Here is a 24,896-nt window from a genome sequence, read left to right as displayed (position 1 = left end):
ATTCAACTCTCAAACACTACAGTACACGTGGCATCGCTTAACACCTGGGTGCATGGAATCCACAGAAACGGAGCGTCCGGTTTCCGCATATTTAGTAGGGTCTATGGCGTGCGAACAGTGCCACATGGGTGTGAAAATAAAATGTTTGTATGTTAGAGTATTTCACCTCCTAAAAACGTGGTTTAGGGTAATGTAAATTACTACCAGAAAATTGTGATAAATATATTGTTAATGGGGTTTGTATTGTTGGTTTTGTTGTTGTTGTTTTAATTGTTAAATAGTAATGTTTGTTAAAACTTTTGACAATTAGTGACGCCCAGTGGGAGGAGTCACTGGCTTTATAAAAGGGCTGTGTTGACTTTCTTCTGGCAGTTTTTTTTTTTTTTCTGGCATAAGGAAGGTTGCTTGCAGAGCAGTGTCTGTCCACTGAACCTGACCTAGTCTTTTGAGTTGTTTTTTTTTTTGTTCCTCACTTTGTTCTAGTGATGGTGAGATGAAGCCTCATGAGGCATCGAACCACTTGAGCCAATTGGTTCGAGAAAGGTTCGAAACCACCAACTGGCCAGGTGTATAATTACAGGCTGCTGGAGCTTAACCACATAATGTCTGATGCATTGATTTTTGTGTTTTTTTATGGGAATGACTATGAATTACAAAAATGTATGACCAAATAATTTCAATACATAAATTATCATATGTGTATGATAAAATATTTTTCAAATGTATTCTCTGTGTGTACATTTCCCAAAATGGTAGTATCAAATGATATGGCAGGTTGTGTAATTATACTTTTATGTCACTTTAAGAAAATGGAATTGGCTTAAACAGGCAGAGGACAATGAAAGTGATTGTGGAACTAGGAAGAGGGCACTGAATATGCTTGTGTTATTAGGAGTTTATAGAAGCTTAGTCTCGTACTAAAGCTGCCGGTGTGTTTTGATATCTCCCGGGAATGACTTGGCTGACGCGTTGTACTGTCATATGTTTGTCCATACAATACCGTTTACTGTAGTTGTTGAAATGTAAACTGTCTTCCTGCATGGCGATGTCTATTATGATCAGTGATGTCTACAACGTGGAGTTTCTGTGCAGATGTGTCGCTGTGCTGTGGTCAGCATGGCGGCCATGCGGCCACAGCACATGTGAGGATATAGGATTCAGGTGATGGGGGGGGGGGGGGAGGCTGTGTATCCTGGCTACATCTGTTCCTTCAGAGAGACCGGGCAAATACTCACTGAAAGGAGAAATCGGATCAGCCCATCCAAGCTGAGGCATCTGATTTTTCTAAATGCCAACCTGAGGACTTTAATAATGTTTGCTCCAGTTTGGTTCTGTTTGCATGAGTTTGGTTCTGGTTCTGTTTGTTTGAGTTGGTTCTGGTTCTGTTTGCTTGAGTTGGTTCTGGTTCTGTTTGCTTGAGTTTGGTTGTGGTTTGGTTCGGCTCTGGTTTCATTCTGGTATGGTTCTGGTTCGGTTCTGGTTCTGGTGCGGTTCTAGTTTGGTTCTGCTACGGTTCGGTTTGGGTCTGGTTCGGTTCCGGTTGGGTTCTGGTTCAGTTCTGGTTCGGGTCTAGTTCGGGTCTGGTTCAGGTCTGGTTCGGTTTGCTTGAGTTTGGTTCTGGTTCTGTTTGCTTTAGTTCAGTTCTGGTTCGGTTCTGGTTCGGTCCTATTCTGGTTCTGGTTTGGTTGTGGTTCTGTTTGCTTTAGTTCAGTTCTGGTTTGGTTCTGGTTCTGGTTCGGTTCTGGTTCGGTTCTGGTTTGGTTCTGGTTCGGTTCTGGTTCGGTTCTATTCTGGTTCTGGTTCGGATCGGTTCTGGTTTGGTTCTGGTTCGCTTCTGGTTCGGTTCTGGTACGGTTCTGGTTCGGTTCTGGTTCGGTTGTAGTTCGGTTCTATTCTGGTTCTGATCGGTTCTGGTTTGGTTCTGGTTCGGTTCTGGTTCGGTTCTGGTACGGTTCTGGTTCGGTTCTGGTTCGGTTCTATTCTGGTTCGGATCGGTTCTGGTTTGGTTCTGGTTCAGTTCTGGTACGGTTCTGGTTCAGTTCTGGTTCGGTTCTGGTTCGGGTCTCGTCCGGTTCTGATAAGGTTCTGGTACGGTTCTGGTTCGGTTCTATTCTGGTTCGATTCTAGTTCAGTTCTGGTTCCGGTTGGGTCTGCTTGAGTTTTTAATCACAACCCTAACCCCAATCCTAACCCTAACCCTAATCCTAACCCTAACCCAAACCCTAAACCTAATCATAACCCTAACTCAAACCCTAACCCTAATCACAACCCTAACCCTAACCCCAATCCTAACCCTAACCATAACCCTAACCCTATTCCTAACCCTAATCCTAACCCTAATCCTAACCCCAATCCTAACCCTAACCCTAATCCTAACCCTAATCACAACCCTAACCCAAACCCTAACCCCAATCCTAACCCTAACCCTAATCATAACCCTAATCCTAACCCCAATCCTAACCCTAACCCTAATCATAACCCTAACCCAAACCCTAATCACAACCCTAACCCTAACCCCAATCCTAACCCTAACCCTAATCATAACCCTAACCCTAATCACAACCCTAACCCTAACCCTAACCCCAATCCTAACCCTAACCCTAATCATAACCCTAACCCAAACCCTAATCACAACCCTAACCCTAACCCCAATCCTAACCCTAACCCCAATCCTAACCCTAATCACAACCCTAACCCTAACCCCAATCCTAACCCTAACCCTAATCATAACCCTAACCCTAACCCCAATCATAACCCTAACCCTAACCCAAGCCCTAACCCTAATCACAACCCTAACCCCAATCCTAACCCTAACCCTAATCATAACCCTAACCCTAATCCTAACCCTATTCCTAACCCTAATCCTAACCCTAATCCTAACCCTAACCCTAATCATAACCCTAACCCAAGCCCTAACCCTAATCACAACCCTAACCCCAATCCTAACCCTAACCCTAATCCTAACCCTAACCCTAATCCTAACCCCAATCCTAACCCTAATCATAACCCTAACCCTAATCATAACCCTAACCCAAACCCTAACCCTAATCACAACCCTAACCCTAACCCCAATCCTAACCCTAACCCAAGCCCTAACCCTAATCAAAACCCTAACCCCAATCCTAACCCTAACCCTAACCCAAACCCTAACCCAAACCCTAACCCTAATCACAACCCTAACCCTAACCCCAATCCTAACCCTAATCATAACCCTAATCCTAACCCTAATCACAACCCTAACCCCAATCCTAACCCCAATCCTAATCCTAACCCCAATCCTAACCCTAATCATAACCCTAACCCAAACCCTAATCCTAACCCTAATCCTAACCCCAATCCTAACCCTAATCCTAACCCTAATCACAACCCTAACCCAAACCCTAACCCTAATCCTAACCCCAATCCTAACCCTAATCCTAACCCTAATCACAACCCTAACCCAAACCCTAACCCCAATCCTAACCCTAACCCTAATCATAACCCTAATCCTAACCCCAATCCTAACCCTAATCATAACCCTAACCCTAACCCTAATCACAACCCTAACCCTAATCCTAACTCTTATCATATCCTAACCCTAGGATCAGGGTGAGAATGGTTTTGTAACAGAATAAATGCACAAAATTGGTCAATTATAAGTCTTCTCAGAAAAACTCAGTACGTAAAAGGTTTTCAACACAAACAATTATTTTTTGCAAAGTTAAGGTAAAATATACGGCTACAAAAGATCCTATATTAAGAGCCGTTTGGGAGTCGAAAGAGCCGGCTCTTCTTTGGGAGCCGAGTCAAAAGAGCCGGCTCTCTGAAAAGAGCCGAACTTCCCATCACTAAAGCACATGCTTACTACCATTTGCACTCTTAGTTTCCCTTGGAACTATTTGTATTGTAAAACGTATCAATGTAAATACTTCAGACCTGTACCATAGTGATAAACAGATAACACTTCAATTTGAATCAAGTAAATACCACTTGTATACTTTAAAACAGAGGGTCATTTCATTCCTTGTGGACTCAACATGACAGCATTTATACTTTTCAAGTGATTGATCTTCAACTCTTTCAGAAAATGAACAGCAGCAAGACTCACATATCCCTTCAAGCCACCAAATGGTATCATAACAATGGTGTCTTTGCTGTTGTAATGACACAGCACAACTTTATAATTTATTAGAAATTTATTCAATTTATTTCACGGACCCCCACGCTATGGTTCACGGACCCCACTTTGAGAACAACTGAGCTAGAATACTGTAATTGAGCTCTCAGCCTGCAGAGAAAGTTGTGAGGCACAGACCCCCAAGCTCTCTGCCCGACTCTGCTGGTCACACTATAACTTAAATATAAGACTCTTTGAATCAAAAGAGCACTCTACAAGGCTAATGTACCATAAAACTAGACAATATACCCCCGTTTTCTGTGAATGCATGATTATGAAGTGAAGGAGAAAAGATGTGAAAAAAGTTGCGCAGAGTCGCTGTCTTTTCCAGCACAGTGTGCACTCAACTTTCAATGAATGGGGATGTGTTTTGTTAATAGGGTCAGGTCGCATGCAGCCATGTTGGAATAATTTTCCAGGACTATATGTGATTTTCCAGGACATTTTACTTTTTCTCCCATTTTCCAGGTGTTTTCCAGTACTGGAAAACTGGTCAACTGTTTTCCAGGTTTTCCAGGATGCGTGGGAACCCTGTCAAATATTCAATGGCGGGCAACTTAACCATTAGGACAAGTCCGCACCAGATCTCTCTCTCTCTCTCTCTCTCTCTCTCTCTCTCTCTCTCTCTCTCTCTCTCTCTCCTCTCTCTCTCTCTCCTCTCTCTCTCTCTCTCTCTCTCTCTCTCTCTCTCCTCTCTCTCTCTCTCTCTCTCTCTCTCTCTCTCTCTCTCTCCTCTCTCTCTCTCTCTCTCTCTCTCTCTCTCTCTCTCTCTCTCTCCTCTCTCTCTCTCTCTCTCTCTCTCTCTCTCTCTCTCTCTCTCTCTCTCTCTCTCTCTCTCTCTCTCTCTGAAGTGGGACTCATTGTCGTGCTTATTTACATCACTATATTTTTTGTATTCTATAGTTGAAACAATGCTGTGCAGAGCATGCAAACAACAGATCTCTCTACACGCCATCTAAAGAGCTTGTGCTTTAAATTGCAATGACGGCGACGCAAGAGTTGAAAGCTTGAAACTGAACTCACAAAGGATGTAGCCCATGAAATGTTTGGATTAGAAAAGTGGATTAGAAGGTAAACATTCAATTATTCAGTTAAAGCTTGCATACACACATTACTCTGAAGATGCTACAGGATTCAGTGCATGCATATTATGTTTGCCTTTAGGCATTATGGTAAATGAAGAGAATCAGAGAGAGAGCTTCTCAGCCAAGTCTATTAGCAACAAGCCCATTAATCCTGAACATCAATGCATAATATAATCATAGACATTTACTGATTTATATGCTTTCATTTGTCACTGTGCACTTTGTGTGATATTCCATGCTATAGGTTTAAACAACTCATGCAAACTATAGGCTCATGGCCTGCTAGGGGTGAGGCAAGCCAGTCTTGTTATTAGGGTGTGTTGGTATACTTTTCTCTGTCTTGTGCCAATAAATGGATCCACTATAATCCAACCAAATGTCTCTGTTTATGCGTTTGGCAAATAACTGAGATGCTCTTTGACACATGAGATTTGAAATGTTGCATTTGTAATGTTACTCTCAGCCATCACTTGGAGTGTTTTGAGTCTGTATACACTCTAGCAGCCCATTGAGGCTAAATGGAGCCACAGCATTAAGCTGAATTTGAATGTCTGAGTGCTAGCATGCTTACAATGGTTAGAAAATGCTGTTTTTAATCAGGTTTATGTTTACAATTAGACACCTGACAAAGAAAAGTTGTGACTGTAGGGAATGCTATTTGTGGTGTGTTTTTGAATATGCTTTGGAAAACTACAGTTTGCATAGTCTAGTATGAATTACTGAATACATTTCAATGGCAAGGCATCCGATGTCTGCCATGGCATTTCAGAGAATACCTCAGATGTCAGCTTTGTGTTGGTACTAGAGTAAAAAGTAAATCACTAAGAGCGTTATGATCATCCCTGGAAATGTTCTTTGGAAAAAAGTAAACAGACCGATCAAACAGAGGTTGCTGCAGTTGACTAAACCAGTCAAAACTTGAAGGATTAGCAAAGAAAAGTCTGTGGGTGAGCAAAGTCAGCGGGGGTTCATTCTCTGTGACGGTGACGGAGAACCTGAGTGTGATATATGATGGCTGACAAGAGCAAAAACACTGCAATGGCCCTGAAGATTTCCATTAGCAATAGAAACAGTGCAAACTCAACAACACTTAGAAAAAAAGCTTGCTTCAAATGAAAAAAAAAAGGTGAGCAACAGGCTGAGATGTATACATGAGGAGAAATAAAATTGCAAATATGTAAACAGTACAAAGTGAAAAACACACATTCCAACCAGCCTGTGCTCTCTTTTGTCAAATGCATGTAGTTGGTCTCAGGGCTGTAAATGGTAAATGGACTGTGTACACAGCGCTTTCTCTAGTCTTCTGACCACTCAAAACGCTTTTAAATTCCATGTCTCATTCACCCATTCACACAACATTCATACAGTATGTGATGGCAGAGGCTGCTATGTAAAGAGCCTATCAGTACTAACTAATCCCATTCATACACTGATGGTACGCCTACTGGGGCAGTTCTGGGTTAAGTGTCTTGCCCAGGGACACTTCGGCATGTGGACAGCAAGACTGCAGATCTAACCCCCGACATTCTGATTGAGAGATGAGCTACTCTATACCACTGAGCCACAGCCGGCTCCACACTCTGGTGTGGCAGTTTTTGAAAAGCGTAACCCCATGCGGCTCAGATCTTTTTCCTTACTCTCTGTGTTAAATTTATTTCACCAAATCTAATCCTTTTTTAGTTCCTTTCTACGGGCCTCAAACACTTTCACTGTGAGGACACAATATGCAGAATTCTACTTTTGCATGTGTTTTCTGTCTTTGCATGTTTTTGATTTTGTGTTGTTTGCACATTTGCAGACTCATGCTGTTGACATATTTGTTCCAGCTTTCACAGGATGCTTCCATTTTTGCATCTGTTTCTGAATTTGTGTCTTGTTTCTCCAAATGAAAATCTTTACTCTGTTGCACTATGTTGCCATTGTTGGCCACCATAGAAGTGCGAAAGCTGATGTGCAAAAGCTGACGTGCAGACAAGTGTTAGCTGTAAATACTCACCTGAGTCACTCAAAGTAATCGTAAAACATCATGATATTCAAGTCTTTTGTAAAGACAGACACTGTGTGTAACGTGTGTTTAAACCTGCTGTGTTTTTATTTACTCAGCTTAATCCTATGTATGTGTGAGGCGGTGCAGCCACGGCTAACTTGTCGGGTTGTTCAGTGTTACAGTGCTGCTTCTTTAATCATCCTGCTTCTCTGAGAGCAGACATGGCAGCAGACCTGCAGCATAACGCCAAGCACAGTGAAGATTAGGCTCATCTTTCTGGGTGTCTCAAATTGTTTGGTAATTGCAAATTTGAAGTTCCTGCATTTATTTCACATGTTGACACAATAATTTATTATGTTGCTTCTCATTACCAGTGACTCAAGTGAAGCCGACTGGTAGAGCACATTTATAGCTTCATCATTTCACACTACTGTGTCTGGCTTGTCACAGTATATATATATATGGTAAACATTTAGACATTGCCTGCTCCATAACTTTGAAATATTTATTGAAACTGTTCAGGTCATACAACCTGTAACCAATCAACATTGACCTCCGATGGAGTAAGTTTGCTTACAAAATAGGTCTCACCACTGACAAGATTTCAATAGCTCCTATAGGCAAAGAGACAGCAACAAAATAATTCTACCAATTTTTAGACCCTCTAATGGTTTTAAAAACACTCTAATTTTTGGCAATTACATCTTATTCAACATGTAGTTCAATGGCTGTGGTGAGATCAAAAGCAAGAGCTCAGCCCTTCAACAAAACCCACTTTGGCTCAGTTTCCTGTTATAGGTAATTGATGCAAGACTGAGCAACAAGAAAGGAAAACACCGTTCAGTCTGAAAAACCTTTCAGGGATGAGGAGAGATACTTCACACAGCTTTCAAAATATATTCCTGAGTGTGTTTTCTGAGCTTACATTTCACCACATTAGTGAGATGAGCTGTTCAATAACTGCAAATGAACTCTGTAACTGTTACGACTGACATGCATTCAAGGCTCTATTTGATGAGATATGTATAAGTCAGTTTGTGTGTTTGTGTGTTTGTGTGTGTGTGTGTGTGTGTGTGTGTGTGTGTGTGTGTGTGTGTGTGTGTGTGTGTGTGTGTGTGTGTGTGTAGAAATACAAGTACACAGGAAGATAGAGTGCAAGAGCTGCTTCAGGCATTGTAACTTACAAACTTCTGGTGGGGAATCACTGAGAACATTAACAAGCCATGCTAAGTAGCTCTAGCACGAGAAACTAGCTCACCTTATGTGATTTCAATTTTTAAGTTGACTACAAGTTTTGGTGTTGAGTTGATGTCAAAACTTGACATCAGGGGTAACTACAGCACTTTACGCTGGTTTAATGTCAAAACTTGTTGGGTTGATATAAATGGCTGACATGGGGATGATGGCTGATGTTTGGGTGACATCAACACCATATGGTGGGCTGATGTTAATAACTGACATTACGGGGACCTCATAACCTAATGCAATGGTTGATGTTAAAACTTACTCTTAAGGTGATATCAACCAACAGACATTGTGATTACATCAACACCTGATGTTATGTTGACATAAAGGTTGACATTGGGTTTACATATCGCTGTTGTTTGTAGCTGGATGTCAAACTGGACGTCATCATCATCTTGCTGTAAAAAAAAAAATCTACCCATGGGTATAAATAAGTAACCTAACCTAACCTAGCTCACATTGGGAAGACCTCAAAACCTCACGTTAGGGCAATGCCATAACCTGATGTTTGGTTGGCATCAACACCTTGTGGTAGGTTGATTTTCAAAAGCTAATGTCAGGAGGACCTCAGGACCCCACTAATGGGTGATGTTAAAACCTGCTGTAAGGGTGATGTCAACATCTGATGTTGAATTGGTACTAAAAGTGATGCTGGCAGGACCTCTTAACTTAACTAATGGGTGATGTTGCAAACTGTTTCCAGGTGATGTCAATCCAAGACATTTGGATGAAGTTAGCAACTAATGTTTGGACAACCTCAAAACCTAATACTGGGGTATCATCACAATCTGTGCAATGTCAACACCTAATGTGTTGATCTCAAAAGCTGTAGTAAGAAGGACTTCAAAACCTAATGTTAGGTTGAAATAACTTTGTGATGATAATTTCAACCTGTGACATAACCTGAGGTTTGGGTGACGTCAACACACAATGTTGGGTTAATGACATAACCAAGACCTTGAAACCTAAATTTGGGATATTGCCACAACCTGATGTTGAGGTGATGTTAACACCCTAAGTTAGGATGGTTTCAAAGGCTGATGTTGAGAGGACATCAAGAGCTAATGTTAAGGTCATACCTGGTAATGTCAACCACAAATATTGGGGTGACCCCAGCAACTGATATTGTGTTGACATCAAAAGCTGTAGTTAGGAGGACCTTAAATTTAGGTTAGGTTGATGTCAAAACCTACTGTTGGATGACGTCAGCAATCAGGTTGATGTCAAAAGCTGATTCAGGAGGACCTCAAAACCTAATGCTAGGGTGACACAAAAACCTGTGGATAGGGTGATATTGGGTTGATGTGAAAAGATTATGTTGGGTTGATATTTAAAGCTAATGTAGACATGTAGGATGGATGCAGAGCAGTGTTTCCTACACAGACTTAACTTGGATGGGCCAACCATTTACTCTTTCTTTTTTACTGTATATGATCAGCATCTAAGATCAATAAACTAGCGTGTGTTATCTGCACTCGTTCTGCACCCCTGATGATCAGACAGTGATGTCAGCCGTTCTGTCTCTCCTGAAATGCACTGACTGCGGTGACATCTCATATTAAATATGAACCTTCTGTTGATGTTATCCAGTTTTGTTCCATCATTTATAATGAGCCTCCCTATAGAGGCTCACCTGTTGTGAGAAGGGACCCCGCATGAAACTGTTTGCATGTCTCCTGTTAACAAACATCTTCATGTTGTGATCACTTTTATTTCTGGTGATATTGCATTCATTGTCGTGATGGCTTGAAGATGTGAGCACAAATATGATCACTGCACGATCCAGTCTGTTGCATTTAATTAACTCACTGACGTTTCTTGTTTGGAGTGCTTTTCACCTATTGCACCATCTTTCTGTTTTTGCTCCTCTGCTTGAGAAACTCTTGAGCCTCTTAAAAGTCCTCCTCTCCACTTCTAACAGTTTTTCACTTAGGAGCTCTCTTAGGGGCTAAGATGCTGTGTGAATAATTTGTACCTCTACCAGGATCTAGTCTTAACTTCAAGGGGAAACATTATGAAAAAAAGGTCACGATTGTGAGAATTTTCTAAGACTGTCATCCCAGGGAGCAACTCATAGAACCCTTTGTAAACAGCCTATGATGTTGGTTGGATGTCAACACATGACACTAGGGTGACTTCAACACCTGACGTTTGGAAAACTTCCAAACCTGACCTGATTTGGTTGTTGTCAGAATTGATATTGAATTCATATCAAATCTGTATCTACTGTATAAACAGGAACATAATCTCAGTGACATTATGTTGAAATTGAATGTTGATTCTGTGAAAAATAAAGGTGAAGTCAAAACTTGATTTTCAGTTGATGTAAGAACCCAACTCTGGGTTGTTGTCATTACCTGATGATAAGGTTAATAAGGTACTTACATTGACATTTAATATTTTCTTTGTCTTAGATGCCAGAGACAAGACTAGAGACCATACAGATACAGAATCAGACACCGACAGCAGCTTGAACACACCCTATTGCATTTTATATTGCTTGCCTGTTGGAGAGTAGTAGTCTCTCTGTACATTTTGGGACCTCAGGAAGTTATGTAAGGGATACTGACTTAGCCAGAGGTTCACATCAGGGTCTTCTCTTACCCTGAAGACCCCTTACTGCACATTATCCCACTTATCACTCAGCTACTGCCTAAATTTGAAATAAGCTGGCGCGAAATATTGAGTCAAGTAATTGTATTGATCTAAAAATGATTAATGTACACAGCTTTGAAAAAAATAGTTGCTCTGATTTCAAGACAGGTAATACTTCCATGGCCACAGATTATTTTCTGTCTCTTGTGGGTCATGAAACTTAAAACTAACATTTCAACTCACTGTCAAGTCACAGTCAAACATTAGCCTGCTTATCTGTCATTACTGCTGTCGCGGGGTTCTTTTTCCAGACTCAAATAATGTGAGAAAAACCCAGGCGTAGTCAAAAGACTTAAGTGTGATAGTTTTATTGGCTGCCGGCCTCCCCAGTGCAATACAAGAAAATACTACAAAAGTGAAAAAAACGAAGATAACTTACAATTGTTCTCATTCTTACAATAGGTCACTGTCATCTGAGTACTACAGTTACTCACTTGAAACAAGAGAAAACAGCGGTTGTTCATCAAAAAACACACAGCGACATTACCTGCTCAGTAACTTGGCACAACTGCCAAAAGTGTGTAGCCCCTCCCACTGCGCTTGGAAATCACACAATTTATCCCAAACAATAATATCCCTACATGAAGGTAATTTCAAGGCGATTAACCTTATATACAATCCAAAGATAACACAAACACAGGCATTTACCTTACCTAATTCAAACACATAATTTAAAACAAACAAAATGATTAATTAAACACGGTCACGTGGCTACTTTTGGCCGCCATACATCCATATTGGGTGCGCATCAAATGCGCCCGGTTTGCGCATTCCGGACACGACCTGGTTGAGCTCGAGCCGGTAAGTGCAGCAACCCAAAGACAACGTATGGTTAAACAATGTTAGAGCTTCAAAGTGTGCACCCTGATAAACTCTGAACGGAGAGGGAAAGAAGGATGTTGGCTTGTGAACCGGAATGAATGAAGTGCTTTTAGGAACGGGAAAAGTGGGTGCGCCGGTGTCGGTGTGTGCGCGCTGCCTGCGGTGCCACTCCTTCACACTGCTTTGCAGTTGACATAATTAAAAAAAATATTATCACAGATTTTAAACACTGGTTCTATCGCCACTTCCGCTCATGGTTTAAGTTTCTTTGAAGCGATCAGTAACTTATGTGTCGCTGAAATACTTTATTATGAATTTTTAGATTTTTGTATCTCATTGTGTTATGCACCACATGCCTACGATTAACCGGTAAACACAATAATGTGTGTAGAGTTTGTTATTTATTTGTAACATGTGTTGTGGATCATGTGTTGTGTCACAATACAATACAAAACAATGAGAGTCGAACACTTACTTTGAAGACGCACTTCCAGTCGGCTTTTCTGGTTTTGTTACTCAACTCCTGAACATTGAAGAAATTTGGTAAACTTTATCATTCAGTGGACTCCGGTTGATGATCGTCGCAGACTCCAGCCCTGCTGGTAGGCCTATATTTTGATTCCCCAATGTCCAGAAGTCCAGTTTTGACAACAAGAAACCATCTCGGTTCGTGGGCATTAGCTTGCAATTTACGCACCTGCGACACCAGGTAACTTTCCTGCTCTCCAGTTAGCATCAGACACGTATAGTATTGTAGTATCCATGACGTCACCCTTCTGTTTCTGAGCGCAGCTTTGAAGCCAATCGTCGGTGGCAGCCATATTGGAAATGTGGAACTCATCCAGAAGAGTGTGACATAAAGAGGCGGGGTTTGAGCCTCCTAGCCAACAGCTATGTGTTCCCACGTGTCAATCAAGTCAGTCATGTCCTTATGTGGGCAAAAACTCATAATCTTAAAGGTGACATATCATGCTCTTTTTCATCAAAATATATTGGTCTAAGAGGTCCCCAAAACATGCCTCTAACGTTTCTTGCTAAAAAAAACACTTTGAAATCAGAATTTGGCGTGCCTCTAAATCCCTCTTTTTCAGCCCTGCTCAGAACAGGCTGTTTTCTGTGTCTGTGCCTTTAAATGAGAATGAGCTCTCTGACCACGCCCCCTCAGGAAGTGGATGTGCCCTCGGCTGTCCGGCACGTTGATCTAATGTTTCCATGTTGGCTGAATATACATGGCTGCTCACAGACCCGCGTTACTTCAACCCTCTGAATTTGATCCAGAATCTGATCCTGACAGAGAGGCGCCTGCAGCAGGACTTTTCTGAACGATTGGTCACAGATTTAGTGTTTCTTGTTGTTTTATTTGTCAGTATGTTGACGTGTGTCTTGGTACACAGCTACGAACATGTAGCTATGTGGCTATGCTAACGCTAGCACTTTTCCATAGAAAATAAAAATCATCCACTAGATCTTCAAATCTGCAGCAGGGGGAGCAAAACCGACATTTGTGTTTATTAAGACAGCCTACAACTAGCATGCCTCCCTCCTAAGCTCCTTGTTAGCACACGTGTGCAGGGAAGGAAAAACGGAGGAGGGGTTGAGTTGTATTTTATACAGTCTATGGGCTGAACAAGCTCCGAGCTCTGAATTCCGTTACAGACTGGATGGCGTTATGACGTATGAAAAACAAGGAAAACTGAAACGACTCGTTTCAGGACACATTTACACAAAGGTGGAGAAATCAGAACAGGGGAAGAATGGATTTTCTTCATTTTCGGGGGGTTTGTAGACATGCCAGGGACACATATTTCAGGTAGAGAACCATTAAAAAGTCGATTTTGCATGATATGTCACCTTTAATATCTTACTAACCTTTGAATTTGAAAGAAATTCACCCCCCGTACAGTTTGTGCCGATAGAGAAATTAACTACGTAGAGCCAAGATGTTTTTTTTTTTTTTGAATCAGGCTGTAAACATGTTCATTAATGCTGCAAAGATTGTCTTTTTTGAATCGGTGTCTCTGCAGCCAGCCTCAAGCGGATTCTCGATGACTTGCAGTTTATAACACTTCTGCATGGGCTTCATATTTTGAAACTGGAGGTAGTCTCTTGGTTAGCATAGAAGATTTTTCACTTTTTCCTTTGGTGCATTAAATCGCCTTTTCCCCCTAAAACTCCAGCTCATGAAGGTGTCCACGTGTGTCCGCAGTAAACGGCACGTCATTGGTGCTGTAAGAATCACATAGTATTTAGTTTGGTTAGTTTTGTCTCTTTGAAGCCCGCAGAACCGATCAGCTGATCAGTGCGCTGCATGCAGAAGAGCATATCTGTGTTGCATCCGAAAATAGTGCAAAAACTAAATGACTTTCTTACGGCAAAGTAAAGTGCTGAAAAATCTCTCAGTAGAGAGTACACCTAAACTGAAATGAGTGTTTGGGTCGGAGTCTGTTAAAATTAGCTGAATTATGTGGCAGACTGGTCCCTGTTTGCAGATAACTGTAGCCTAGCAAGCGTGCAATTACTCCCAGCAGATTCTCATTGAAGGGGTCAAGCTGACCGGCGTCCATTGTTGCTAGTACAATAGTGACAGGACTCATACAGCCCCACTTTAAAAAAACTGAAATACCCCATTAAAGTTAGCAAGCATTGTCAAAGGGTTGTCAAGGGGTTTTGACACATCAAAATCAAGAATCTAACACGGCTGCCTTATAAGTTAAAAAAAGAGCTGTATATTCAATATTTGTACTTTGGAGAATAATTGTATTCTAACGTGTATTTCTTTAAACAAAAAAGTTAAACTATCCCATTAAAGACCATAAAAAAATCTTCTCAAAAAAAAAAAAAATCCAGCATCATTAAATATGCAAATATTTTCAAATGTTAATATTAAGCTGCTGGACACAAGATGTGTCCTACTTCTCTGCAGAGTCCTTTTCCAGTTCATTTGCTGGAGGCTTCTAGTTTTCACATCACACTTGAATAAGCTGGAAGCAAATCTTTCTTATTGGCCTTCCTCTTAAAGTCAGATTTTTAGCTAGCACAGAGAAAAATCTACACTTTCTGCAGATAAATGTTTAAATCATCCTCTAGTGTCAGACGCAGTGCAGACATCACTCTACACAGGATTAAATTTCTCTATACTACTAAAGGAGTTAGGTAAGGGTTTTCAGTTAATGCATACAAAGCTGGCATCTCTTTATATTGGTTTGAACTTTCATGGTGTTGGTGGATATTTAAAAAAGGCTGAGCTACAGATTTGTATTTGTATTACAGTCTACAGAAACAGCAGCAACAGATTCATGAGTCCAGGAGGGATTATAAACCAAATCAAATTCTACCAAACTAAGAGATTTCCCCACTCTCTCTCTTATATTCTATCACAGGACATCTTTGTTTACAGAAGTTAAGCATTGCCGTTGTAAGAAACTGTTTATTTCATCTTGTTTTTGGTTAGGCTGACTGAGCCACAGCGTCAGTGAATTACGCAGAGTAAATTCTGTCTTTGCAGGGATCAAACCCACAAGCCTCCAGTCATGCAGCTAATCTCTAATCACCCTGTCGCCCTGCCATATGCTCACCTTAGTGAGTATATGTCTGCTAACTAGAATATGATCTGCCTGTTAAAATTATTTATACTGCAGGAGCATATGTTCACACTTTCCCTTGACATCTGATACAGTTTCCATTTCAAAACAAGAGTCCCCGGCCTTGCTTAGGCTTTTTTACATGTATTCCTCAACTATGCATCTGTGTTTGTTTGTGTGTTGTATGTTATTGAAAGTCACATATATGTGTGTGAGCATCATCACTTGACACTCCTTACTGCCAAGAACCTTGATAAACTGTGAGGTTGCCATGGCGACAGCTCTTTAAGGGTGTGGGGGATCAGTGGCCTTCTTTTTTGCGATGGATACGGAGCCTATAAGACTGGACATGAAGAATGACTGTGTTCTTGGCTGCTGAATGTTTAAAGCTACTTCAGTGCTGCTCTTTCACAGTGCTATTTTCTGTTGCTCAATTATCAGGAATCTTTTGGCAGGAGAGAGAGAGAGAGAGAGAGAGAGAGAGAGAGAGAGAGAGAGAGAGAGAGAGAGAGAGAGAGAGAGAGAGAGAGAGAGAGAGAGAGAGAGAGAGAGAGAGAGAGAGAGAGAGAGAGATCTTTACATGGCTTTCTTAATTCTTTGTATAAAGAAATATTCAACTAAAGCTTTTCTATAAATCTCTGCAAGGATATTTTCCTGGTTGCAAAGGGTGCTGTTTATGGAAAAGATACAAAGAGACTGTGTCCATTTGCTGGGCACCGCAAGGCACAATTTAAGCTGTGCATCACTCTCTGACATGACACCCGTTTTGTTGGATGTATCTGAATTTCTGGGTCAAATGGGTGGAACAAGAGAATAGCACTGATCTGTACAGGAAGACATAAAAATTTCACAAGAAGTAAAAATAGACTTGAAGGCTCCACAAGTAGAGACTCCCTACGTCACTGGTAAGATCAACAGTGCCCCCTCCTGGCTGTTTCACTGTCTGTTATCTCCTCAGAGGGAGGGAAAAAAAGACTCCTACATGGTTGCTGTGGAAATTGAATTGCTTGTAAAAGTTACAAAGACAATGCCGATGCTAAGCAGACTAATGGATATTTAAAGCTGGTAGCCTGCTGTGCGATCAGGCACAATTACTGAGTTGGGCGATCAAAAGATAATGTATTGCCTTCCAAGTTAATGTTTATCCAATCAGCCCTGAATGTGAAGAAAATTGCATCTGTTACTCCCTTGAAAACATGTTACACAGCATGGCACCATAAACAAGGAGGGCACATCTGGGAGGCGGTTACAATACGACAGGCTCAGTGACTTCAAATTACCAATGAACATTAAGAGTCCAATTCTATGAGTAATAAAGAAAATGAGTATCAATGAATATAAAATATGTGTCACCTTAAGTGTGGAAGATGTGTGAATATGACTTCACATTATTTTCTTGTGTTTCCAATTTGTTTCTATACTTTGTGACTACAGATGAACTGATCTTAAAGTAAAAATGTAATATCTGAATGATGCTGTAGTCACTCATTTTAGCATTTATGTGTACTTTTGCTTTGTCTGTTGTATCCTCAGTCTCTTGTCAGTGCAGGATTTATTCTATAATTTGGTGTAAAAGATACACTTAATACCTTTTGAAGTTGCTGCAACTTATACCAGTGTGACCAATATACAGGTCTTAAATGCAAACAGATATATTTTAAAGAGTTACAGTATTTTAGTCATAGAATGGTGCTAAACTAGGGGATGCTTTGTGAGGGACATGTGCCATAATGACTGCCACCACCACCCATTCTGATACATAAAGACATGGTCCAGGCCATTTTTTAACTTCTCCCTTATGAGCTCATAATCATACATTCAAAGAAAACAAGACTCTTCAATTCAATACAACAAATGTCCAGTGGGAACTTCTCACTACCTCAAAAATATCAACTTTACTGAGGGCTGGGCTGAAGTTTACTGAGTTTACAACCCTGCTGGCTGGTACAGTGGCCAGTAGGATTGTAAACTCTGTATGGCAAAAACAAATTGTACTAAAAAGAACTACAGAGCTCCACAGAAACTGCACATTGTGGACTTTGCTGAACAGAAGGGAAATCATTTCTCCCTCTTAAAGACCTCCAAGATAGACTCCTATTTCTAAATCTGCTTGACTTATATTACAGATTTTATGGCAAAGAATCTGAATCAGCATTTATCAAAACTAAGCTAATCATGCTCACATTCTCTGTGATTCTCCTCAGAAATAATCACTGGCAAGGCAGGCAAATGGAGCTGCACTACTTTCACATTTGCCATGCCTTATTCTCACAATCACCTGACAAATGATCCTCCAATTAGGTGGTCTACTTGAGCTGCTAGATTTTCAATGTCTGCCTCAGCTTTGCCACTGTTGCCCTGCACAAGTGCTGTGCTCAAATTTTAAGCCCCACCACCTCCCCAGCATCCAACTGCAGGCTCTGACCACAGGGGGTTTGAGGTATGACGTCATCACTCCTTAATTTTTGCACGTAAAGTTAATATGCAAGGAGTAATGAGGCTCGGCGCCTATATGCCAAAAGCAAAATGAATGGTATGCTGCTGAAATAAAGTTTTGATTAATACAATGAGAGTTGACTAACTGATATCAGCTTGAGCTGCACTAACTATCTGAAGTTCAGGCAATTCAAGACAAGTTGTAAACACTACACTAATAGTAGCTTATTTTCCCTGTTAGCATCAGTAGCTTTTATTTAGAGGTGCATTTCTGTCCATGTGCTATGTTTGTCCAATATCCGCTCTCTTCTAAGCTCTGAATTCTATAAAAAAAAAAACCTCTTGATGAAAAAATTCCAGCTTTTCAGCTGTTTGATCTTTTTCACAATGTTCACTGAGCTATCGTTGTCTGCCTGCTGTGCTTGGCAGGTAGCATTATTTAGAAGCTTTTTCATTGAAAAAGCTGCCTGCTGTAGCTGGAAATGAGGTTTATAGAGCACTGAGAAATACAGTTAAACTGCAGTTTTAACCATTGAGCTGAAACATAAAAGTCTATCGAGCACCGAACACCGTAGACTCAGATGATAGTTCTCAGTTTTTTCTTCAAGTTATCCCTTCGTATTTATGTGCTGAATTGTTTGTATGAAAAAAAATGTTAGATCCACATTTTTAGAAATAGAAAAAACTGTGATAGCAGTATTTTTTTTTCCATACGCCCCCAAAAAAAGAGTTTTAGTTGATTATTTCCAGCCTGAGAATCGTGCTGCAGCAAGCACTTTCAGGTCAATATCTGAGCAGAGACTGTGCACATTTGTATATGAGTATTTCTATGACTGCCAGGATTTCATCAATGCAAGTTCGTCAGTCAATTTGGTGCTTCCAGCAGCCTTCCTCACCCGTGTTCCTGTAGGGAGCCCACCCCTGATACACCATTGTGGTGGTTTACGTTCGGGTGGGCTTATTCTGGCTGGTTGAAAGAAGCCTCATCGCAATGAGGTGCTGCTGGCAGGGTTTATGGATTTGTGATCTACTTTCTGGAGAGCTGAGAATAATCCCAAAATATTACAGAAGCAAAAGCTGCCCCAGTGAAGCTGCTGTGGTATTTGGTGCTCCGAGATAGGATTCACTCTGCATTCGCACAATAATACACAGAGAGTATTGATTTTATAACACAGGTCGGTACACAAGCAGTCATAGAAACAGTATTACGCAGCAAGAGGGAAACACGACTCCAAGACATACCTCAAAATATTTAGAATTGGATCATTGTTAATTGGCTTTAAGGCGTCTTATAGCTTACCGTCAACCATATAACTGAATCTGACAATGGTATTTTCATGTCATCTTGTGGTGCATTGTGAGAAAATAATTCAAATCCTAAACTCTATTAGCACTGTCGGCGCAATCTGTACACCCAAACAGCAACACTACGGGAACCAATAGAAATGAGGTTCTCAAACCCCAACAAACTTCAAACTGCCTTCTACTTCTCAAACTCCTGTCTACTGTAGAGACAGTATACATTTAGAATTTAGCTGTTGGTCCTTATTACAGACAAACACAAGTATTAGGGTACCATTACTGTACCAAAACAGTTAAATGAGTTTCTTTTGTATTCTGTTTTACTCTACTTAATGATTAGACCATAAATCAATATATACACTTCCCCTTGCTTCCAACTAGTATAATGGAGTCCATAGAAACTAAAAGATCTCCACAGTATCAACCGTGTCTTTACTGCAGAACAAGCCTACTCCTGTCTAATGAAGCCAATTCTCTGGACTCAATAGTTCTCCAAAAAAACATTGCTTTATTGAAAAAAAAACCCAAATAAGATACAGAGGCCCGTAGAAACCCCCCCCCCCCCCCCCCCCCCCCCCACATCTTGTTTAATCCTGGAGGCATAAAGAAATTATAATTACTTTTTGGATAACCAAAGTTATTATCTGATGGATCCACCAGAACGTGGTTTGAAGCACATACAACACTAATAGTTCCAGTCTCCAACGCACCATTTATCATTGAGTCAGTATAAACCACCCATCCAGCCTTGTTTCATCTTTTATACTGCTTGTCTTGTTAAGTGTTGAATAAGGCTAGAGTCGATTCCAGCATGCAATAAAAAAAAACATCCTTGCTTTGGAAAAGACTGCAGTGGTTGCAACTTTGACAGCTCCAGGCAAACCACAGAAAAATGTGTTAATTTCACACAGGCTCTGAGGAATACTTCAAATTTTTCACATTTAACAATAAACCACAGAGCTTGATTAACTTTACAGCTCTATGAGGACATGTCTTAAGCAGGGGTGTGTCCAGAATTTCTACACTGAAGTGGCCCTACTCTTTACCATCTGTATCGTCTAATTTAATGAGCTTTATACTAACATTGAGTGCTAACATCCATGTGTAAAGGCGTTTGAATAATAAAAAAAAACACAGCTTGAAAAGCAAATGCATGGTGGTGCAGAGGTTAACAAGAAGGTTCCTGGTTCCAACACCCGTCTGGGCAGGAGGCTCTTTTTGTGTCTATGTTCTCCTGGTGCATTTGTGGGTTTTCTCAAGGGAACTTCAGCTTCCTCCCACAGTCCACAAACATGCTTATTAGGTTAATAGGTCACTCTAAATTGTGTGTAGGTGTGAGTGTTGGTGAGTGGTTGGTTGATTTGTTTCTACATGTTGGCCCCCGTACTAGGCTGGCAACCTGTTCAGGGTGAATCCTGACTTACATGACTCAAAAGAAGTCTCCATAAGACAGAAGAAATGTATTGACACTGAATTTAAGTCCTGCCTCTATCACAGCATATAGCTAATTACTTATTGTTGGTAGGCAATCTGATTTCATTGGTTGGTCAGGGCACCATCCTGGAGACTCACTACCCTTGATACAAAACTATATAGTTAAATCTACACAACAAAGAGCACCACAGAGAACATGTACCTCAGCTTTAATGTCTATGAGTAGCTCATGTGTGTATACTTGTGATTTGTCCGCCTATTTGAAAGATGGAAAAAGTTCTCAAGAGTATTAGGCCTTCGTGTTGAATTGTATGATTGAATCTACCACACAGAAGTGTATTTCAGTGGCCTTCATTCCCTTTCTTAGCTTACAGCCCCTCTGCAGCCCTCTCCAGAGCAGACACTGCTTTTCACACTTTGCACAAACTCAAAATAAAACTCCACCTCTGTGTTTGAGATGAGCAGCTGCAGCTCTGACAGCCTGTGGCATGAAAATCTCACTTCAGCCATCTGACCTCAGCTGGCAGTTTGTGTTTGTTCAAAGAGCCCCCAAGAGGCTGACAACACCGATACTATTAGAAATGATAGCAATAACACAGCGTGGCAATCACATATCATTATAATATTGACACAACAGTCTGAAATGTGTTATTATCCAGACCATAAACATATTCCCAAGATGGTGGTGATGTTTTTAATGAACACTGTACTGAGCCAAGAGTAGGACCTCAGCTCTCCCTGAAGAAATGGCAACTTAAGTGCACAGTAGCAAGACTTCTTAATGTTATGAGGGAGCATAGCAACAAGCTCCTTCAGGGCGATGGTGAAATATTTTGGCTAAATTGATGTGAGCTCTGTTGAAGTTACAGCTTTTAACAGCATGGGAGATGACAGATTCGAGCTCTGTGGAGGTGTCATTGTCAGAGCCTGTGACAAGGTGTGCCCACTTTGTAACACTGATAATGTCAAGGAGACTGTTGCCTTCGAAAGCATGATTAGCAGTGAGTCAAAGCCAGAGCAAAAACCAGCCAAATGTGCAGAGCCTGTGTGGCTCACATTGGTGATATAACATCTTAGAGAGAGTATAGGGCACCAGGGGATAGGGTTTATACTTTATGTTTGTTCATAATGTAAATGCATGAGTGTGCAGATGCATAGGCAGATGTATGAACTACAGAGGTGTGATTTGTTTTGTAATTTCTGTATAGTCTACCTGTTTGGTCTGCTGACACTGTTTCTACTCATACATCGTCTCACTCAACTCGCTGAGACATCTCTGTTGTGCAACCACCTATTTTTCCAAGTCATTGTCATCTTTTAACTCTTTTGTAATGCATTTGTAAATGATGTTTATAGCTTCGTTTCCACTGATTGTGTGTATTTCACACAGCAGGTATTTTTCAATGTATCCTCGTTGGCTGCGTCTGTCATGCCGTTTATGGAAAGCACTTTGTGCTCCTTGCTCCTGAAGTGCTACACAAATAAGACTATTATTAATAACAATTCAAATGACAAAAATATCCATCAGTGATATACCAAGTCTCACCCACTCATGTCTCACCCTGCACACGAGCTTTGTGTCTGCGTATAATGAGGAGGCAGTTTATGTCAGATGATGTGAGCTGGTGGAAAAGCAATCCAGTGTAGAGGCCTAAATTACCCTGCTGATCATTTCTGAATGTATCCCTACACCTCACACCAACACGTCTCTGCATATAAGAGGAAGAAATCTGTTCCATCTTAGGATGTAGTTTTTGTTCCCTAAAAATAGCATGTGTTCAACAAAAAAAAAAAAATCTGCAGATGCTGTATTCAGTTAGCCTTTGGTTTAACAAGCATGCGAAGATTATTCAGTCATTAAGTATTTTCTCTTTTATTGTCAGTATAAACTGTGTCCTCTCGACGTGAGTTGTGGGAGTTATTTTTGACCGTGCCAAGACATATGTTTATTTATCCTGGAAAAGTCAACATCCACTGCATTGCCCTGTCTGTGAACTGAACAAATACTGGTGCCAGGCTTTTAGCTCGGTGCCAGGCATATTTTAATGTCTGGTAAACACCGTCCTCTAGTGCTCACACTCTAACACACACAAACACACACACATACTCCTTGTTGCCAAAGCTGGAAATCAAGCTTAAGGAATTCGATTTTACAGTTTATTGTGTCATCTTTTAAAAACACTGTTTCTACAAATCAGGATAATTAAGTATATAAGTTAATGTCGGTTTGGAAACTATCCCTAATTATCTTCTCTGAGGAAGTGTCACTTGTTGAACTGGTGGTTTCATACTCAAATACATCAGCTGCATTGACTTTTTGTGTCTCCGTCAATGCTCTCTGCACAAATCATGGAGTAATAGCTACAATTGGACAGAAATGTCTATAAGCATGGTTTTATTATCAGCCACCCTCAGATGGCTTTTAGCAGGGCTGCCTAATGAGGCCAGTCACAATCACAGAGTGAGCAGCAATAAAAAAAAAAAAAAGCAAGGGATGGCCTCTCCCTCCTCTTTCAAATTACCTGATCAATCATTCACTAATGCTCTGGAACCAGCTGATCTCACCTGTCAACACAAGGTCAGAGTGTCCTGATCCTCTGGACAACTCAAGCTGATGTGGATCTCCATGTAGGCACAACAGATATGCAATCAGCCTGTCAAGCGGCACATGGAAGCCCGCAGGATATTAGAGATGTAAAAAAGAACATAATGGCGCCATTATAATCGTGCTCATCCTGCCCTGCCTTTGATGGTGATGTCTTTTCTCTGCAATTCAACACCATCTGGCTAAAATCATCGCAGGCAGGAGTGAGGACAACCAGTCTTTAGTTAAGAAACAGTCATTATTTCAAGCTAGTGACACATCCCATTTGTTGCTACTCACAGTTAAGAGTTGTTTAGACGCTCTAATTAATGCTCTTCAACTCTTTCACCCGTTCACAAAGTATCATCTATTGATCGTTGTATATTAAATAATGTATCCCAGCTGCAGCGGACATGTTTGATTCAAGGCACAGAGAGCTGTGTGTGGTAGAGGCAGTGAACTTTAAGGGCATGCATGGTGACATTGTGTACTGAAATGTGCAAACAGTCCTGTTGGGCCAGTTGACCAAACAAACACAGCAGGTCATACAGACCTTGTAAACATCGCTCTCTTTCAGTACTTATCCTCCCAAAAGGACATCAATGATTCATTTTGCTAAATCCAGAACTCTCCCACAGCTTTGAGCTTTTTGACAACCAAATGTGATTTTCAGAGTTTCACAGGACCTGTTAACAAAGACTGTTTGTTTGCTAAATTGGCTGGCAGAGCCGACAAACCTGCCAGTCATCTGGATTGTGTTTTCTGCTTCATCAGTTTCCACTCCGTCTCTTATGTACTGTAAAGAAAATTAGATTTGGCAGATATAATGTCATGCAAATTGCTTTTCCCTCTTTTAACACATGGAAAGAGTGCTGCAAAGTCTTCATCCGACATCATCTCAATTTAGACTAAGAGACGTCATGATTTGATCTGATTTGAATGTAGTTTTTCAAAATTTCCAAGGATGTCATCAGTACTGCTGATCATTGTCTAACTTAATAAGACTGTTGTTTATCATCAGATACTATAAATTAGTAGTATAAAGGCGCATTTCACAAATCTGGGTTTGAATTGCATACCATGAAAAGGTTCACTGTGACTATAATCCAGCTATTTTGAAACTTCTGTAGAGCAGAGAGAGGCAGAGATTCATTAAATGTTGTGATGATAAAATGAAACTAAACAACATTTGCTCTGCATTGTAATCACAGGAAGCTGTTTTATTTGATTGTGGAGGAACAAAGGATTTATACTGACAGAATCAGTACAACAAGCCTTGTGTTCTTGGTAAATCCAGCATTATGAAGAAACAAAATGTTGGTGCCAAAGCATGATTTTACACAATGTTTCTTCAAAAGAGGGTGTTCAAATATTAACACCCTTTGAGATGAATAAATCAGGACCTTTTCTGGTTATTTCCAAACTGGTGACATCTGACGGATTACTGATGCATCTTTTATGATCCTCACTTTCATCATGGTGCTGAGGTTTTGGTGGCTGTGCTATCACTGTGAAACAAGGCATCTGGCTCCCATCTGGGCTTTGTTGTCTTTCTGCAGCACAAAACATGTTTTAGAAAACAAGCAGGAAAACGGCACAGCTCTTTGCA

The 24,896-nt window shown here is 40.8% G+C and overlaps 2 protein-coding genes and 1 long non-coding RNA gene across 3 annotated transcripts in view; 1 reads left to right on the top strand and 2 right to left on the bottom strand.

Annotated features, from left to right (window-relative positions):
* Positions 1–12,761, bottom strand: part of negr1 (neuronal growth regulator 1) — a 240,512-nt gene extending 227,751 nt beyond the window's left edge. The window contains exon 1 of the mRNA XM_034706749.1: positions 12,426–12,761. The gene's annotated coding sequence lies outside the window, so the exon portion shown is untranslated. The remainder of the gene's footprint in view (positions 1–12,425) is intronic.
* The window catches only part of LOC117829200, a 14,342-nt gene continuing 1,338 nt past the window's right edge, over positions 11,893–24,896 (top strand). Inside the window, exon 1 of the long non-coding RNA XR_004634573.1 lies at positions 11,893–11,929. This is a non-coding gene — a long non-coding RNA (uncharacterized LOC117829200). The remainder of the gene's footprint in view (positions 11,930–24,896) is intronic.
* vtg3 (vitellogenin 3, phosvitinless) overlaps positions 24,510–24,896 on the bottom strand; it is a 17,002-nt gene continuing 16,615 nt past the window's right edge. The window contains exon 28 of the mRNA XM_034706711.1: positions 24,510–24,840. The gene's annotated coding sequence lies outside the window, so the exon portion shown is untranslated. The remainder of the gene's footprint in view (positions 24,841–24,896) is intronic.

The sequence above is a fragment of the Notolabrus celidotus genome, chromosome 2 (assembly GCF_009762535.1).
Source record: "Notolabrus celidotus isolate fNotCel1 chromosome 2, fNotCel1.pri, whole genome shotgun sequence".
NCBI classification, from domain to species: Eukaryota; Metazoa; Chordata; class Actinopteri; order Labriformes; family Labridae; genus Notolabrus; species Notolabrus celidotus.
This window is presented reverse-complemented; position numbering and strand designations above follow the sequence as displayed.